At 43.9% G+C, this 17,427-nt stretch overlaps 1 protein-coding gene across 3 annotated transcripts in view; it reads left to right on the top strand.

The window, feature by feature from the left end:
- Positions 1–17,427, top strand: part of MYOF (myoferlin) — a 150,535-nt gene that overhangs the window by 28,097 nt on the left and 105,011 nt on the right. For all 3 annotated transcript variants that reach the window (XM_019796275.2, XM_002916109.4, XM_034662965.1), the window contains exon 4: positions 15,438–15,547. The gene's annotated coding sequence lies outside the window, so the exon portion shown is untranslated. The remainder of the gene's footprint in view (positions 1–15,437; positions 15,548–17,427) is intronic.

Below are 17,427 nucleotides of genomic sequence, written 5' to 3'. Positions count from 1 at the left end.
CAAAAGAACAGTAGAGCAGATCAACAAAACTAGGAGCTGGTTCTTTGAAAGAATTCATAAGATTGATAAACCCTTGGTCAGACTTATCAAAAAGAAAAGAGAAAGGACCCAAATAAATAAAATCATGAATGAAAGAGCAAAGATCACAACCAACATCAAAGAAATACAAACAATTATAAGAACATATTATAAGCAACTATATGCCAACAAATTAGGCAATCTGGAAGAAATGGATAAATTCCTAGACACGTAAAAACTACCAAAACTGAACCAGGAAGAAATAGAAAACCTGAACAGACCCATAACCGGCAAGGAAATTGCGGCAGTGATCAAAAATATCCCAATAAGCAAGAGTTCAGGGCCAGATGGCTTCCCAGGGGAATTCTACCAAACATTTAAAGAAGAATTAATACCTATTCTTCTGAAACTGTTCCAAAAAATAGAAATGGAAGGAAAACTTCCAAGCTCTTTGTATGAAGCCAGCATTAGCTTGATCCCAAAACCAGGCAAAGACCCCACCAAAAAGGAGAATTACAGACAATATCCCTGATGAACATGGATGCAAAAATTCTCAACAAGATACCAGCTAATTGGATCCAACAGTACATTAAAAGGATTATTCACCACACCAAGTGGAATTTATTCCTGGGCTACAAAGGTGGTCCAACATCTGCAAGTCAGTGTGATACACTACATTAATAAAAGAAAGGACAAGAACCATATGATCCTCTCAATAGGTGCAGGTGAAGCATCTGACAAAGTACAGCATGCTTTCTTGATTAAAACTCTTCACAGTGTAGGGATAGAGGGTACATACCTCAGTATCATAAGAGCCATCTATGAAAAGCCTACAGTGAATATCATTCTCATGGGGAAAACTGAGAGCTTTTCCCCTAAGATCAGGACCATGGCAGGGATGTCCACTATCACCACTGTTGTTCAACGTAGTACTAGATGTCCTAGCTCAGCAATCAGACAACAAAAAGAAATAAAAGGCATCCAAATCAGCAAAAAAAAGTCAAACTCTCACTCTTTGCAGATGACATGATACTTTACGTGGAAAACCCAAAAGGCTCCACCCCAAAATTGCTAGAACTCATATAGGAATTCAGTAAAGTGGCAATCAATGCCAGAAAAAAAAAAAATCAATGCACAGAAATCAGTTGCATTTCTATACGCTAAGAATGAGACAGAAGAAAGAGAAATAAAGGAGTCAATCCCATTTACAATTGCACCCAAAACTGTAAGATACCTTGGAATAAATCTAACCAAAGAGGCAGAGGATCTGTACTCAGAGAACTATAGAACACTCATGAAAGAAATCGAGGAAGACACAAAGAAATGGAAAAACCCATGCTCATGGATTGGAAGAACAAATGTTGTGAAAATGTCTATGCTACCTAGAGCAATCTACACATTCAATGCAATCCCTACCAAAATACCACCACCTTTTTTTCACAGAACTGGAACAAATAATCCTAAAATTTGTATGGAACCAGAAAAGACCCCGAATAGCCAAAGGTATGTTGAAAAAGAAAACCAAAGCTGGTGGCATCACAATTCCAGACTTCAAGCTTTTATTACAGAGCTGTGATCATCAGGACAGCACGGTACTGGCACAAAAACAGACACACAGATCAATGGAACGGAATAGAGAACCCAGAAATGGACCCTCAACTCTATGGTCAGCTAATCTTCGACAAAGCAGAAAAGAATATCCAATGGAAAAAAGACGGTCTCTTCAACAAAATGGCGTTGGGAAAATTGGACAGCCATAGGCAGAAGCATGAAACTGGACCATTTCCTTACACCATACACAAAAATAGACTCGAAATGGATGGAAGACCTCAATGTGAGATAAGAATCCCTCAAAATCCTAGAGGAGAACAGGCAGCAACCTCCTCAACCACAGCTGCAGCAGCTTTTTGCTAGACGTATCGCCAAAGGCAAAAATGAACTGTTGGGACTTGTCAAGATAAAAAGATGAACTGTTGGGACTTCTCAAGATAAAAAGCTTGCGCACAGCAAAGGAAACAGTCAACAAAGCCAAAAGACAGACAACAGAATGGGAAAAGATATTTGCAAATGTCTTATCAGATAAAGGGCTAGTATCCAAAATCTATAAAGAACTTATCAAACTCAACATCTAAAGAACGAATAATCCAATCAAGACATGGGCAGAAGACATGAAGAGATATTTCTGCAAAGAAGACAACAGACACATGAAAAAGTGCTTAACATCACTTGGCATCAGGGAAATACAAATCAAAACCACAATGAGATACCACCTCACACCAGTCAGAATGACTAAAATTAATAAGTCAGTAAATGACAGATGTTGGTGAGGATGTGGAGAAAGGGGAACCCTCTTACACTGTTGGTGGGAATGCAAGCTGGTGTAGCCACTATGGAAAATAGTAAGGATGTTCCTCAAAAAGTTGAAAATAGAGCTACCCTGTGACCCAGCAATTGCACTACTGGGTATTTACCCCAAAGATACAAATGTAGTGATCTGAAGGGGTACCTACACCCCAGTGTTTATAGCAGCAATGTTTATAATAACCAAAACCAAAATATGGAAGAAGCCCAGATGTCCATCAACAGCTGAATGGATAAAGAAGATGTGGTATATATATATACAATGGAATACTACTCAGCCATCAAAAAAATGAGATCTTACCATTTGCAGTGACATGGATGGAACTAGAGGGTATTATGCTAAGCAAAATAAGTCAATCAGAGAAAGACAATTATTATATGATCTCACTCATATGTGGAATTTAAGAAACAAAAGACAATCATAGGTAAAGAGAGGAAAAAATAAAAGAAGACAAAATCAGAGAGGGAAATAAACCATAAGAGACTCTTAATCATAGGAAACAAACTGAGCGTTACTGGAGGGATGGGGCAACTGGGTGATGGACATTACGGTGGATGCATGATGTAATGAGCACTGGGTGTTATATAAGACTGACGAATCACTGACCTCTACCTCTGAAACTGATAATACATTGTATGTTAAAATTGAATTTAAATTAAAAAATAAACAGCCCATTTTCTTCTTTGCTCCCTTCTTTCTACAAATGGTATCACTATTTATATTCTGGACCACTCACTCCAATAAAAATATAGTGCAGACTGCATATGTAATTTAAAATTTTCTAGTAGCCACATTAAAAAACAAAAAGATGAAATTAGTTTTAATAATATAATCTATTTAACTCAGTATATACAACTTTTTATCATTTCACTATGTAATCAATATTTTAAAAATCATTGAGACATTTTACATGCATTTTTTTTCTTACAAAGTCTTTGAAATTCAATGTATCTTTCCCACTTATAGCACACATCAGTCCAGACTAGCCACATTTCCAGTGCTCCCTTGCCACATGTGGCTGGCGGCCACATATTGGATAGCACAGTTCCAGACCACTGGGCTCAGAACCTCAGGTCTCTCTGGATCTTCTTCCTTTTACAACCTATCCAATCTGTTGCCAAATCTTACTTTTTTTTCCTTTCCATTGCTTGTGCCACGTGTTTCTTACTCTTGGCCACAGCTACCAGCCTGGTTCAAGCCTTTATCATTTTATGCCTCTTCTATTTCAGTGTGGTGGCAAAGCCTGGCTTTGGCTCTTGTCTATGTTTCACACAAAATTCTTGCTTTCCTGAAGGAAATATGCTTGAGGGAGAGTCAGAAAAGAAACAAATATATGAAGAACTATATAATAGGTCAGGAGCTATGGAGTAATATAGGATAAGGAGAAAACTGTTATATGGTATGGCCCATGAAGAAAAATAAAGCAGAGTAAAAGGATAGAGAGTGATTGATGATGAGGGGATGATCCAGTGTTATGTGAGGTGATGATGAGGTGACAATTGAGCAGAGACCTAAATAAAGTGAAGGAATGGGCTATACAGCTGGTGGGGGGTGGGAGGAGGAATATCGCAGGCAGAGAGAAGGCAGGAGTGTATTTGGGGTGTTGGAGAAACACCAAGGAGTCCAGTGAGGCTGGAGCACGAACAGGAGGAGCTGGGCGGGGTAGGAGATGCGATCAGGAAAGCCGTAGCACGTATGGCTTTGTGAGCCACCACACAGGCTTTGGAGTTCATTCCTAGTAGAATGGGAATCCATTAAAGGGGGTTCAGGGTGATCTAGCCTATATTTTAAAAGGATCATTCAGGCTTTGTGTGCAGAGACTGAATATAACAACCAGTTAGGATGTAGGGAAACAATACTGGGAGACCATTATATATTCATTTTACACTTGGTGAAAACACAGTGGGGCCCTTGGATGACAGCAGTCATGGGAAGAGGGCAAGTCCCCACCCCACGGTTCAGCTTGGCCCTTATTTTGGGTGTTCGCTGTGCCTTTCTGGAGACAGAGTTGAATGGCAGTCTGTCTGATCCTGACATTTTCTTCCTGCATTTGAACAAAGAAAATATGGTGGGTCCTGATAGAAGAGGGTCCTTCTAATGTTTGGGGCTCCATGCATCTTGCTGAGACATGTTGTACTTGATGTTATGCTATCTGCTGAGCAAAATGGCCAAAGGAACCGGTCGTTACTGTGGCATTATTATGATGGGAATTTTTAGGCCAGAAAAAGGTAAATTCTAGGCAAAATATGAAACTGGTGTTCATTACTCTTTCAGCCTTTCCCTCCCCTTCTTCTGGGAGGTCCCCCTCTTCCTGACCTCTCCCAGGCACCCAGTGTCTGTATTTATGTCCCAAGGCTCCCACCAGCGTACCCACCTCAGCCTCCCTTCTGAGCCGTATCTGCACCCTCTGCTAAGCCTTTTCCCAATAGCATGTACCTGTCCCATGTCTTAGTCCTTCAGGGGCTCGCTGGTTGAAAGGAGCTTTCTGAGAAGCTGCTCCAGGTTACAGTGGGATGGACACTAATTGTTTATACTATATGTTAACTTCCCAAGAACAGTGATCTGGGGACTGAGGCCACTGGTGACTCATCTGAAGAAGTGAACAAAATGGGAATTTTAGGCCCTAATGGCAGGGTCCCCAGGGGAGGTCTTTTTAATTGGGAGATGAGTTCTGTGTCCTACAAATGTCACCGGGTTGTTGGTCACCATCTTCCGGCGAAAGCCAACCCTGAGTCGGCTTTGGAATGAGCAGTGCGGATCATAATACCCCTGTGTTGTCTGTGCGCTTACTGTGCTAAGCCGCATGCTTGCGGCAGGAATTATGAACTTTGACCTTGTTGCCACCAAGTAAACAATGCGTCCACCTTGGTCAAATTTGCCCATAAGTACGTTTCAGGAAAAAAAAAATTTAAGCCCATCTGGGAATACGTTGTATGTTTGTCCAAACTACTTGTGTATTTTGGCCCCAGATTTTTTTCTTAGCTTCTTTACTAAAAATTTCGCCTTCAGGAATCTGCTCACTGCTCAGTGTGGGAACTTTCTTTCACCGGGAAGTACAGGGTGGGGACAGAGGGTTTCTCTACCAGCTTAAGGAATCTCTTGCCTGTTGATGTTCCTGTTGCCATGGAAACTGGTTGTGCAAACACGGCTCTCGCTCTGCATCTGCTGCTCTGGGCCTGGAAACAAACAGGTTTGCCTGTACACCCCTGCCCACACCCACCACGGATTGCCAGGGCCAGCCCATGCAAGCAAGGCACTGGGGCGTCAGCGACATCCCTTCTCAGGCGCTGGGAGCTGGCTGGACCGTTCAGCGCAGGCTCTGTTCTTCCCCACTTCATTGTCCTCCAACCAGCCGTCCGGGCTGAATGAGGGTGAAAGAAGAGCCAGAAGTGCCTCTTGGTCATGTGATGAAAATGAGATATTTTTAGCTGAAATGTCAGAGTAGAAGGATTTTCCCAGCCGCTGAAGAACAGGATTTCTCTCTGTGGACAGGCAGTGCAGCCATCACCTAGTGAGGACTTCGGGAATGCTGGCCCCCATCAGTGCATTATCCTACTGAATCCTCACAGACACACTCTGAAGCAGGTCCTGTTTTTCCCCAGAGAGGCTTAGTATTCTGCTCAAGGTCACACAGTAGGTATGTGTCAGAGTCAGCATTTATGTCCAGGCCTGTGTCCTTGATTTTTACATTATACTGAAAACCTCAAACCACCTGTAGGAACCAAATATAGATGGAATTACTGATTAACTGTAAGCTAGAATGGAAGTAAATTTTCTTTCTAATTTTGCAAAAAAAATAAAGAACAGCCAACAGAGTATTAGTAATTCCTCCCTACTTAACAGTTTTAAGCAGGCATTTTTATACTCTTTTCTTTTTTTAAGATTTTTTATTTATTTATTTGACAGAGATAGCCAGCAAGAGAGGGAACACAAGCAGGGGGACTGGGAGAGGAAGAAGCAGGCTCCCAGAGGAGGAGCCCGATGTGGGACTCGATCCTAGAACACCGGGATCACGCCCTGAGCTGAAGGCAGACGCCTAACGACTGCGCTTCCCAGGCGTCCCGGCATTTTTATATCTTGAAGAGTCAGTCACTTATGCTCATGTTCTACGATGGACAAGATAAATTTGGAAAGTATATGTCATCTCATGTGATCTTCACAGTGACCTTGAGAAGTGGAGATGAGGTTTGAGGCTGGGACGCTGACCCCCTGGCATCCTGGCCCTGCTGTCACTCCACCTGAGTTCCTAAAGAAGAATCAGCTTTAGGAGCCTGGAAATGCAGGAATGAAAGGTGTTCCAAGTTTTCAGGTTAGCGTGCGTGTGCGCTCATGTGCATGCTTGTGTGTGCTCACATGCCAGCGAGGAAAAAGAGTTACCAGTTAGGGTTTTTTTTTTTTTTCCCCTGGTTAGTGCTTTTGTACTCACTGTTCCGTCTGCATGGAATACTCTTTCCTTCTAACTGCAATAGATGTGAAGTGTTGTCATTTGGCCTCCGCATCTGGGACCACCCACCCTAGAGCAGCCCCTGCTGTTGCTCTCCAGCTCATGGCCCTGCCTTGTTTCCTCAGAGCCCCTCTTGTTAGTGAGCTCACACGGGTGTAGGAATGATGGAGAGAGTCCAGCTGGGCATGTGGACATTTGTGTGGATTTTAGGTAAGTACTCAGAGATATGGCTGGTCCACATTCCCGCTTCATCTAGCTCAGTTCACCACCATCTGACATGGTCTTATCTATTTGGTTATTCACTTGGCCTTCCCCTACTAGACAGTGAGCTCCACATCTGTCTTGTTTGCGTCTGTAACACCAGCGCTTAGCACAGTGCCTAACACATAATAAGCTCTCAGTAAGTGTTTGTTGAATGAATTAACAAGTAAGTTCATGATACATGAATGGAATCTAAAGTATCTTGTATCGGACAGTTTGCCCACCTAGTAATGGGTCATTGATGTGGAATCTGTCCAGCCCAGCTGTCTGGACAGCCCTCTGGTTCCAACTTGGGTTTAAGCTGCAAAGGAGTCAGAACACGAAGGGGTCAGATCACAAGGGAAGCAAACACCTGTCCCAAAGTTCCTACCTTTCTGTAGAGAGATGTGGAGCTTATCCCTGAGCTCAGAGAAAGGAAGGCAGCAGCTCTAGTGCTTGAAAGCTGAGATTCGGGAGGCAGACAGAGATTGCCTAGAGACTCAGCTCTATTGATGACTAGTGGTGACCTCGGGCAAGTGACGTAACCCCTCCAGGCCTTGACATGACCATAGTTTGGACGTTCTGCTTGCACTAAGATAACATAACAGGGACCAGATCTACTCTCACCTGATACACAAAAGAGCTAGAGAAAACATATGTAACCATGGTTTCAGATATGAACACCAGCAGCATGAGACAGTGATTGCTGAGAAAAGGGAGGTATATGAAATGAGCCCTTTCAGCAACTAACCTAATGCCTAGAGCGCATTCCCAGGCCGCAGTTCAGGGAGAGGGAAGTCAGGTAGGTCCCAGTTGTCTCCCAGAGTTGGGGACATGCAGGTGGGAGGCTGGAGCTACACACACACACACACACACCCAGAGTGGTACCAGGGGCTACAGAATTAGGAAAAAAAAAAAAAGACAAGCTTGGGTTGTGAAATATAATGACTCCCTGAGCAAAGGTTTGTGGCTTTTTTGGGTTTTTTGTTTTTGTTTTTTATTAGAGAAAACAGAGACTGTGGTTGGAATGAAATTAATTTGGTGGAGAGGTGTGGTATGGCTTATGAGAAAATTTCATTTCCTAGTATACAGAAGACCTTGTCTTCATTCTTTTAATACTTCGGTTTCTCCTAGTGGTGAGACACTCACTTCTGACATTGCCCCGTGTAAACAATTTAGTGGGATTTGTGCAGGTGGGGCCACCACCTTTCCTTCTTCCGCTGTGGTTGGTGAGGAGGGATGGACAGCCCCCCGGAGCAGCTTCTCAGACTGTGTGGACATCGAAACCAGAAGCCAGTGTTACCGTGGCATGGGGTTCTCAGTTCGGTTCTCCTTAGTTCCATATTTTCAATAGAGCGGCAGAACTATGAAAAGATCAAAACTAGCTTGGGCTGGCTGAGTCCGGGTGCTGGAAAGGCTGAACCCCAGTGTGTGGGGAGGCCAGTGAAGTAGCTGCCACAGTCCTGCTGGCATCCGTTCACATCTCATGAGTAAGCGAAGGTGGCCCACTGCCCTGGAGAAAGACACCCGGAGAGACTTGAAAGAGAAAGGCATTTCACAATGACAAGAGCTGTGTCTTCTAATTGCACTTGGAGGACCATCTCTTAGGAGAGGAAGCTTTACAACTTGGAAGTCATTTGCAAGGTTATTGGACTATCTTCAGTGATGTATCAATTAATGTCTTCATTTGACAAATAAATACTAATGCCTGTGTATGCCAGACACTGCTCTAGGCACTGGGAGTACGCTCCATGCCTTTCACGGGGCTTACATCTGAGTGGAGGGAACATACAGTGTATCAGATGGTGGTCAGTAATGATGAAGAAAAATAAAGTGGGGGGTGAAGAGGAGAAAATAACGAGGTGTGCATGTGTGTATGTGTATGTGTGTGTTGATTTAGATGCGGTTTTTGTATAAGGAGTTGTTTGGGGGTCTGTTTTATAGTGAAATACCTTACGAAACCTATGGCTTTAAAAACTTTATTCAGATTCCACTAATAGGGTTTTATGAGAATTCAGTTACAGCTGAAATTTACTTCTGGTCTAACCCTGAAAATACAAATTGTTTCCCAAACAGACTCGGTATACACAGCACCGGAGTTGGGGAGGGAACAGTTTCATGTTAGAAGAGAAAGGACTGGTCTTAAGAACTTTGCATAACAGAAGTGGATGTGGGTAGTACAAGGGTTCTTATCTGTTCACTCCTGCCTGCCTACCCGTATCCCTGCATAGACAGCCCACCTTCCCGTGATTTGGGCTGTGCATGAGCGCATACCAGCTTTCCCTGTAAGTACTGGCCTGCTGTCACGGGCTTGTTTTGGATCCCTTTTTCTACAGTGCGTCTGAAATAATAAAAAGTAACTGTTAAGCACTTACCACATCATCCTTACAATACTGTTAGGTAACAGCTGCCATAATCCTTATTTTACAGGCAAGGAAACTGAGGCTCAGAGAAGTAAAACAACCCGTACATGGCCTCTGGCACAAAGAAGAGTCTGAATCAGAAAGCTCTGCGTAGCTGCAAGTTCTCAGTCTTTGTTATTCAGTCTCCCTTACCTTGTTTGGCCCAAGTTCTTGATGAAGGAATGAATGAAGGAAGGAAGGAAGGAATGAAGGGAAAGAAAGAGAGGGAGAGAGAGAGAAAGAAAGAGAGAGAAAAAGAAAGAAAGAAAACTACCACCTTGATTCTAATGGCTGGGGGGATTAGACAGAGACGGAGCCTGGGTGTTCCCCTACGCTGCACAACAGGCAAGCACCAGTTCTGATCCTTGAGGACTGAAAAGAACAGGAGAATCGGTCAGGTGAAAATAGCTCAAGAGCGGTTACGCTCATTTAGAAGTAATTACCGAGCCTGACCTGCATGCCAGGCATTATTAGGGTAGCTAACCTGCTCCTTGCAGCCTCAAAGTGCCTCACTCCCGCCTAGGTGCCTCCCTGATCGGGAGAGATTTTGGTGCAGAGGCCTTGGCTTCCCCTCAGCTCCTTCGCTGGTTAAAGTGATGCCATTTGCCGCAGGCAGCAGGGTTGGGAGGGACTGGAAAAAAGGAAGTTGTTGCCAGCCCTGAATCCTGCAAAACCTGCCACAGCCTCCAGACTGGGTCAGTGCTTCCAAAACCCAGGAACGGAGTTTGTGAAAAGTACAGAGCACAGTCCTACCCCAGAGGGGCTGGTACACAGCCAAGCTAGGGAGTCACGATTTGATGAACAGGACAAAGGCCCCAAGGCTCTCTGATGATCCTGGTGTGGAGTGGGGAGGCGAAGCCACAGGAAAGTACAGATAACTAGACTTGCCGAGTAGGTTTTATTCGAGTTTTGTTTACTAAGCCCACTTCTCAAATGTGAACCCGTGTTATCATGTTGAATGTACTTTTAAAAATTACATGTCTCCCTCTCTCTGGATCTAGTTTTGCCAGCTGCCTTTCCTACCCCATCCCCCCTCCTCCACCCATCCCTACTTTCCCGCTGCCCCTGAGAATCACTGTTTCAGACCATTGTTTCTCAAACTTCCTGGGTATAAGAATGAACTAAAGACAAAGTCTGACTCAGGGTCCTGGGAATCTGTGACTGCCCTAGTGATTCTGCCACAGGGAAGGCTGGGGAACCACCACCTCAGAAATGGTGGACGAGCTAATCCAAAGGGCCAGGGTGGGCAGCTTGGGAAACTCAGGAGGGTTCCCCCCTGGTAAAGTGAATGGGAGACCCAGAAGATGCCCTTTGAGGGGTTTTGGCTTACAAACGGCTTCCTGTGATAGGATTTGCTATCATGGTTGCCCCAACTTCTCCCACCCATCTGGTCATAAGCAAAGTATAAGCCCGGCTCCCCCACCTTTGGGTGCAGCTGTGGGTGGGGGTGGGGCAGGTGAGGACCTTGACTGGCCCTGGGGAAGAAGTGTGGGGACGGGTGATGGGGTCCAGCCAGGGAACCCCAGGGCCACACCAGCCTGGTTTGGTCGAAATGACAAAGCCCAAGTGGCTGAGAGCCCAGGGCTTCAAAGGGTGGGCATGACTGGCCCTTTCGGGGTTTCTACAGGGGACCTGGGAGCAGCTTGGAGAAGTATTTGTCCTTCGCGCAGGTGGAGACTGTTATTCCCTCACAGGGGAAGGAAGGTTGAGACACGCTGCAGTCTGTAGGGGCGAAAACAGTACAACACGTGATTTCGTTTCCAGAGTCCAGCATGTTTTTCCTTCCCTTCATGAAGGAATTTCCAGTAAACCCTCCTCCAGTAATCCATGTGGGCTGTGTCCCTCCTGCACAGAACAGCTTGATAGATGTGAGCTCTCATGATTAAGAACTCGGCCAGCAAAGCCCTTACTCACCACAGTGGCATGTGGCTGTTAGCGTCTGTGCCTATGCTAATGGGGAGAACGTTCCCCTTTTCTGTCTTTTAAACAAACTAGACTCTGTTTGAACAAGTTAAGTTCTTAACCAACCCTTGCATGACTGAGTTGACTAGTTCGCAGTCCCACTGCTCAGAATTAGTTCCGTGTTGCACGGAGACCCTAGTCAACACTCCCTAGACGTTCCAGAGCTGTGAGGGGTAAGAGCGGGACTGGCTTAACCTCACTTCAGGATACATCTGCAGCGTATTAGTTCTGCAAATAAAGCTGGAGAGCTAAAGGGCCTTGAGATTCTTTCACTGTAAAGTTTCCTTTTGAGACGTGGTCCATCTGTTTTAGTGTTGGATGGAGTCCACGGGGAGACTCTTATTTTTCCATGCAAATTCAGGGCGAAGCGTGCACAGTACTGTCCCACGGTAACATGTCAGCATATTTATAGCGTTAGTAATGTGAAAGAAGAAGGGTTTCTTGGTTTAGTGTCACCTCCTTTAAAGGAAACTGGCTTGTGGTCCTGCTGCACTGTTCTTGTCTGCTGTGTAGGAGGCCGGGTCATCATTTCCCAGCCTCTCACAGTAATCTGTAGCCAGGCAACGTTGCAGAAAACAGCCCGCGCCAGGCTGGCGGGACCCTCGGAGTCCTGCAGAGCTCAGACTTGCCCATAGGGGGCGTTTTCTCCAATTTACAGTCAAAACTCTTAGACATAGCTGCTTGCATTTTTCTTCAACTCAACCTAGCTGTTAAAAATATTTTGGGGGGTTAAAATCTTTCCAGGCTTTCTTCTGCACACAGTGTCTTGAGAAAAAAGAAAGTAAAATTTTCTTTTAAACCACCTCCCCCCACATAGAAAACCAAAGCATCAGAATTTTATGATGGAAAAAACAAATCTTAAGAAATGGGACTAAGGGTTTCTGAAAGAAGGAATTGAGGTTTGAGTTAAAATAGGCTGCTTTTCTTTTACTCCATTCTTCGCCTGCTCTCTGTTACCACCCTCTACAGCCTCTCAGAGGGAAGGGAAAGTCGCGGACAGTGGCTGAGTCAGAATGAAGGCTGTAAAACTATTCAGGGCCAGGAAGGGCCAGTGGATGGGCTTCATGTCCCAGATGAGTCTGTTCTCTCCAGTTAGCACGAGGCCGCACTCCCTACTATCTTACACTGTAGGCCACATTTCTGTGATTGGCCTAACCTTTCCCCTGACACCGTATGAATTTAAGCTTGACCCACGAGCTTATAGGCCAATACGCTTGAAGGCAGAAACCCTGCCTAGCATTCTGGATTGTCCAACATGGACGTATTTTAAGATGTATTTTTCCTAAGTCAATGAACAAGGACTTTAAGAGAAAGATATTTAACATGAGACGGTTTCCTGAGTAGATCTATGTAGAAAACATCACATGTACGAGCCTAGCTGCAGGCTTTAATAGCTAAGAAGGGTCTGAGAAATTATTCAAGCCACTCATTCGCAGATAGCGAAGTGGGCTCAGAGAGTTGGGTGACGTAGCCAAGGCTGGAAGGAAGTTGGGACACCAAGTTACCGCAAGAACAGAAATTGTCTAACCCAGGGCTTCTCAACCTGGGGCGATTTTGCCTAGCAGGGGACCATTAGCAAAGTGTAGAGATGCCAGTGCGTTGAGGCCAAGGGTGCTGCTGAACATCGGACAAAGCCCAGGGCAGCCCTCCAAAACAAAGAATTGTCCAGTTCAAAAGGTCAGTAGTGCCAGGGTTGATAAATGCTGGTCCAACCCCAGGCCAGCCCTCTTTCAGTATTGTCCCCGCGTGCTATACTTTGTTTTCTCCTAAGAAGTATTTATTGCTGATAAGAGTTTCAGGTCATCTTGGCTTCAGCAAGAGCAAATCTGTATGTGTCCAAGTGTACAATGTTATTATTTTAATCGTGTAGTTAGGTTATGAATCATGGAACTGTGAGGAATAAGATCCAGTGTGTTTCCACGTCTTTCAAGGCGCGTACCTCATTTAGACCTTTAATACCAGTCAGATGACTTTTGAAACTGTGGTTTTCCCTTTTTGTCCTAAAAACTCAATTAGCCAACCTCATGGCTTACTATGTTATTTTTAAAACTTGGGAAGAAATGCTCATCAGGCTCATATCATGTGGGGCTGAGGGAGACGTGGAAGAGATTTTGCCAGGGACTCTCGCTTTGTGTGGGAGGTGTACTTGTTTCATCTGGTGGCGACGGAATCTTGTGTAGACTCTTGTCCTCAATATGTCAGGGGAATTACAATCCAAGTGAAGAGAAAACACATTCAGTTTTTAAAAATCTGCAAACAGTGAGTGAACATACTCATCTGAGAAATTACTCTAAAAAGGTTCCATCCATTCTCAGCGTTGACTGGGAGACCTAATTCCTGTATTGACCTGAAAGGGCTGAAATGTTCACTCTTCACCCCCCGGAGGCAGAATTAGTCCTTTCCATTGCCAATAACCGACTCTACTTGCGATACGAGAGGGATGAGAATCCATCACAATTGTTGAGCGTCTTATGTGGTGTTCTGCCCAAGAACGTGTGTTGTTCCAAGAAACCATGTGTAGTGCTTCATGCCATTGGGTAGATTGGGTGAAACAGGGTGCCGTAGCAATTTTCTGGTCTTGTGCAGGATAATATGCCTGTTCACGGAAAGTGAAGTCACTCATGTTGTTGAGTCTGTGGATGTATGTGGTTGAGTGACTGACCCCAGAGCTACAATCTAGTTCCATTTCTGAGGTCTGAGGGAGGCAGGAGAATACAGATATACATCAGTTCAGAATAGACGTTCACACATTAACATCACTTTTCACTCGTGATTTTTAAAGAAACGACTACATGTGAAAATAAAAGGAATATTTCCCCACGAGATGAACTCTCCTGATTATTACTTTTGCCCAAAAGCCCAGAGTTATGTTTTAACTATGGTTTCTTCACCCTGGCTTTTTGATATAAGGAATCTCTTCTATCACTTTGAGGATTCGACGCTTAGTTTTCTATTTTTATGCTAATGATATTCATGCTATCATATCTGCCATTTATTAGTATCAGTTACTGCAAATGTAAGCAAGGTATAAGTAAATAATATTTTAAAATTCTTCCCGTTTCTCTTTTCCTTTTTCGGTGTCCATACTGAGAGCACACCTCTGGGCTTTCTTTGCTTTTTGATTGCATTTCACAAAGGGAACTTCTTCAGTTCACGCAATCTCATACCGTGTTGTCCATTATAACCCCCAAAGTACAAACTATATTCTGCAGGTCACATTTTTATATTCACTAACTCTCAGGGGTTGTGTGTTCCATAAATTTTTTTGATCATGTGCCCTAATGACATGTTTTGGGTGTTCATTCTTAATGTGTGTAGATTTATTTATTCTTTCCTTCATTCAGTAAATATCTATGAATAAATGAACTCTGTTCCAAACACTGGGGTGAGAATAGTGAATAGAAAAAGCAACAGTCCGTGCCTTTAGGGGCCTGACTGTGGTGAGCAGGGACACGTGTGTGCCTCTGTACCATTAGGGTAGGTGCACTGAGGGGTAGCTGGGTAAGTGGTAGAGGCTGAACATAATCCCTCTGGTTCCAGGAACAGGGAGAAGGACACACATCCAACCAGAATTAGTATACAGGTTAGTAAGTTGGCCTCATCACTGAACTAGCAACCTATTTACACTTGGAGAAGGTCTCCCTCAGGGGGACATTTTCACAGTGGGCAGTTTTGATGGGTCTTTTTACATTTATATTACAGAGGAATGCTTGGATTTTGTCCTACTTTTCTCTCTTCTTGGATTCTGAGGGGTGCTATTCAATCTTTGTCACCCATTCATGGGTCGTCACATTCATGACTTGAAATTTCATGGGCACCATAGTTAGACTCTTGAAATAACTCCTTGTTCTGGAAAAGTGAGGGTTATTGCCAAAATTTCAAAAATTCATTTCACAGTAAGTGATTTTAATGATAATAGATGAATGAGAAGGGCATCAGGAGATCTGCTGAGTTGGTGGAAGCATGCCTGTCACCTGGGTTACTGTGTGCTCTCTCGTTTCACCTGCAGGTTAATTGGCACTGCCACCGTAGCCCTGAAGAACCTGATTGGTGACCAGAGCAGGTCGCTGCCGTACAAACTCATCCCCCTGCTAAACGAAAAGGGGCAAGATAACTGGGGTGAGCACTTTCTCTTTTGTTGAATGGTTTTGAAGTGAGATAAGTAAGCGAAAAGTTCATTAAGAAAAGTGTGAAATTATAATCGGCTCATCACACACACCCACACCCACACTTACACACCCCTAATGGTTTTGATAACAGGTCCCCTTGCAAATAATAGAGCCCTATCCTGTACTTGCAGTCACAGAGCCAGTAGGTTAGATAAACTTGATTTTCTTTGACAGAAGAAAATGCTATAGAGTGAGTGGGACCCTCTCTTGGTATAGCTCTGTGCATATCCCCTTGGGTGTTTACATTCCTGTGGTGAGCATAGCTCTGTGTCTGAGACGCTCTCTGAAGCATTCTGTAAGGTATTTCATTAATATTACCTCGTAACATCAAGATGTGAATATCATGATGTTTCTCATTGATTGGCAGCTGTCTGTTTTCTGACCACAGCCTCTCTAAATAAGTACACACTGATACTGTCTGATGTGAACCCAGAATTCTCTTTCTTGAGTGCACTTAAAAGAAATAAACGGACTCAAAGCTCATAGCTCTCAGATTTCATTTGATTGCTAGCAGCGCTCATAAAGCCACCATGCCTGTCCCACTAACCTCTAATACCTTTATTTTCCAATTCATTTATTTTGCTTGGGAGCATGGGCAAAGGGAGAAAATTTTATACTAAAACAGGCCATCCCTGTAGGCAAGAATGCAGATTAGGCTTCTCAAAGCCTATTCACAATGTTGATTTTGTTGGTCTAGGTTCCGAAACTTAAAGGTTTGCTGGAAATCAGCATTCTAATCCTAAAACGTAAACTCAGAATGTCATCTATCGTTCCAAAACCTGGTTGAGAGAAATGATACTTAGGAAAGATGCTACAAGTCAGTGATGTGTCTGGCTGGTTTTGTCTTTGTTTTTTTAAGCACAGAAGCAAGCACACGTAGAACTGGAGCACTTCTGGGAATCCGACGTTACCAGGCAATCACTGATCCAGAAGTTGAGCCATCCATGTCCTCTTCTAAGTTTTGAAAGTCTGATTCTTCACTTAAGTTTAGCAGTTGAGCCCCTCAGTGCTGCTTGCATTCGACCTTCAGGTTATGGCCTGGGTCTTTGGGATAGGTAGCCATGGATGCTGCTCTTATGATTACTGGCCACAAAACTGTGGTTGGGAGCCTCATTTATTGTCCTGCTCAGTGTCTCCCAGATCTCTAGTTCCTAAGTTTTGGCCACAGAATGTGCTGATCCACGAGGGAGTATTCACGGATGAACAGACAGATAAGAAAAAGGCAATGTGGCATGTGTGTGCGCACCCACACGTGCATACACATACTAGTGTTTATCACGTGTAGCACAAGTGGCAGGTGAAAGTTTGGGATGCCCATTTAAATTTGAATTCCAGATAAACAGTGAATAATTTTTCAGTAAGACTATCTCCTAAATATTATGTCTGTATTTCAACTGGTAACTTGGGTGTGTACACGCAGGCGTGTGGGTGTGCGTTCCTGCGCCATCCTTATCTGCAAAGGATTCCGTTCATCCTGAGGTTTGTCCTTACTCATTTTTGCTGTTAAAATTCATTTCTTTTGTGAAATTATCATAACAGTAGATAGTAGTTGTGGGCTTGGGTTAGCTGTCTATGTTGACGCCCCCTAGGAAACTTTTTTGAAATTTTGTAGGTTCATGAAATACAGAAGTATAGGAAACTCTGCCCTAAAGTAACGCCCCATGTGAAAAATTTATCTCCAGTTTTTAAAATGGGAATAACTTTATTTCCTATAAGTAACTAGTATGTTTCTTCCTTTCTGAAAATGAAAGTTACGTAACATTTTCTGTTCTCCTTCTTGCCTTGGTTCCTAGCCATCTTGGAGTCACATTTTACGCAAGATGCAATTAC

This window comes from Ailuropoda melanoleuca, chromosome 6 (genome assembly GCF_002007445.2).
Source record: "Ailuropoda melanoleuca isolate Jingjing chromosome 6, ASM200744v2, whole genome shotgun sequence".
Lineage (NCBI taxonomy): Eukaryota > Metazoa > Chordata > Mammalia > Carnivora > Ursidae > Ailuropoda > Ailuropoda melanoleuca.
Note: the sequence above shows the minus strand (reverse complement) of the source record. Positions and strands in the feature narration are given on the sequence as shown.